A 2,500-nucleotide genomic window follows, 5' to 3' on the forward strand; every position below is an offset into this window, starting at 1 on the left:
GTTTTTCGTAGAAGGAGGAAGATGAGTAGGAACATAAGAACATAAGAAATAAAGGAAGCTGCAAGAAGCCATCAGGCCTACACATATCAGTCCCTGTATGAAATACGAGTATACCTACCTATTTCCACCTATCATCCCCATCCATAAATTTGTCTAATCTTTTCTTAAAGCTCTTTAATGACGCAGCACTAACAACTTAATTACTGAGTCCGTTCCATTAATATACCACTCTATTTGAGAACCAATTCCTTCTTATCTCTTTCTTAAACCTAAATTTTTCAAGCTTTAGCTCGTTATTTCTTGTTCTATCCTGGTTACTAATCCTAAGAAATCTGCTTTCATCCCTCTTTTTATTACCCTTATACCAGTCATAGACTTCCATCAGGTTCGCTCTTAACCTACGTCTCTCTAAAAAATGTAAATTTAAGAGCTTCAATCTCACTTCGTTAGGAATACCTCTCATCCCCTGTATCCTTTTAGTCTTTCTCCTTTGTACTGATTGTAATAAACCTATCTCCTTCCTGTAATATGGGGCCAGAACTGCACAGCGTAGCCTAGATGAGGTCTGACCAGCGCCAAATATAACTTTAATATTACTTTGGAACTTCTACTTTTAACACTTCTGAAAATTAATCTTAATACCTCATTTGCCCGAATTCTGGCCTCTGTGCATTGGTTTCTTAGACGGAGTTCAGAGCTAACTATAACTCCTAAATCTTCTTCGTACCCTGAACCTACTAGAGCTTCGTTGTTTATTGTGTACCTACTGTCTGGATTTCCTCTATCCATGCTGAGTACTTTGCACTTGTTAATATTAAACTGCATAGAAGTATACATAAGAAGAGGAAGGAAGGAGGAGATGGAAGCGCAGGAAGAGAAGCAAGAAAAGAATGAAGAGGAGGGAACGGAGGAGGAGGAGGAGGAGGAGGAGGGGCTGGTGGTGGTGGTGGTGGTGGTGGTGGTGATTGGTGAAGGGGAGGAGAGGAGGAGGTAAACGCAATCATGTTACTATTTTCGTCATGACTACATATATGATTCTTTTCAGCTTTTCATTTATCGTCGGTTTGCAATATGTTCTCTCATTTCACGGGGAGAGAGGCGGGGAGAGGATGGGGGTAGGGCACGGGTGGATGGAAGGATGGAAGGGGTATGAGTGATAGGGAGAGAGGAGGGGAGTTAAATGAGAGAGAGGGCTGGAGATGAAATTGTGAGAGAACGAGCAAAAAGTGAAATAGATGAGGGAACTGGAGAGAGGTGATGGATAAAGAAAGAAAAATAGGAGGGAGAATAACGGTAAAAAAAAAAAAAAAGGGGGAAAAATTCTAGATTGCATAAATATCGTCTGTATTTCCGTTTTTTTTTCTTTTTATTATCAAACCTTCCTTCTTATTTATTCTTTTCTCTGGGTTTCCCTTTTTCATCTTCCTCTTTTTACACATCTTCCTTGTTTTTTATTTATTTTTTCATTTACTCTTTTTTTCGTCTCCCTCTTTTTACACAGCTTTTCTTTTAAGATATTTTTAGGTGTTTTTTCCCTCATTTTTTACCGATTACTCTAATGTATAGGCAATTGAATGTAATGAATGGAGGTTGTGGCTGCGACGAGGACTGAAGCTTCGCCGAGATCAAAATGCGTTGTTTATTGAGTTATGTCACTCACTCCATGTTAACCCCTCACAGCGCCACCCACTTAGACGATATTTCAAGCAGATGGAAACGGATCAGACGCTTTAAGAAATACGGCGGTGAAAAAAGATAACGATAATAAAATAAGAGATTTACAGACTTTTCTAGTGCGTAAAAAAAAAAAAAAATAGATAAATAAAATGTGCACCAAAAGACTAAATGGGAAGATTAGCGAGGAGAAAGAATTTTACAAACACGTGTAAAATAATTGACATGCACCACCAGACTTTTGGAAGTAGATAGATTGAAGAAGAGGGGACTGACTGACTGACTGACTGATTAATGATTGGTCGAATAACTGATTGCTTTTAAGGAGTTCTGGCAATGTCATGTGGCGCTGTTCACTAAAAAAACAATAAACGACAACTTTTAATGTGATTACGAAAAAACAAAAAACAAAGATAAAGTAAAATAACAGAAGAAATAAGGTTTGAAATCACATTACAACTAAACTCGGATAAAATAAGTTGGTCAGAGAGATAGAGAGAGAGAGAGAGAGAGAGAGAGAGAGAGAGAGAGAGAGAGAGAGAGAGAGAGAGAGAGAGAGAGAGAGAGAGAAAACCAGGATGTGAGGATGTACTGTAGGGCGCGTGTAAGAGAGATGTCTTGACCCCTTGAAGGAAAACACGTCTATGACAGAACGACAAGAAACTGACCTGTCTGTTGCATAGCGCTACTTTGCTAAGACAAGACACTAAAGGGAGGGACGAAGTACAGTACAGGACAGGAGTGAAAGAGGGAAGCAGAAAGGAAGAATAACGAAGAAGGAGGAGGGGGAAGTATGAAAGGATTAAGGACGAGAGAGAAAGTGAAA

Source organism: Scylla paramamosain, chromosome 10, assembly GCF_035594125.1.
Source record: "Scylla paramamosain isolate STU-SP2022 chromosome 10, ASM3559412v1, whole genome shotgun sequence".
Lineage (NCBI taxonomy): Eukaryota > Metazoa > Arthropoda > Malacostraca > Decapoda > Portunidae > Scylla > Scylla paramamosain.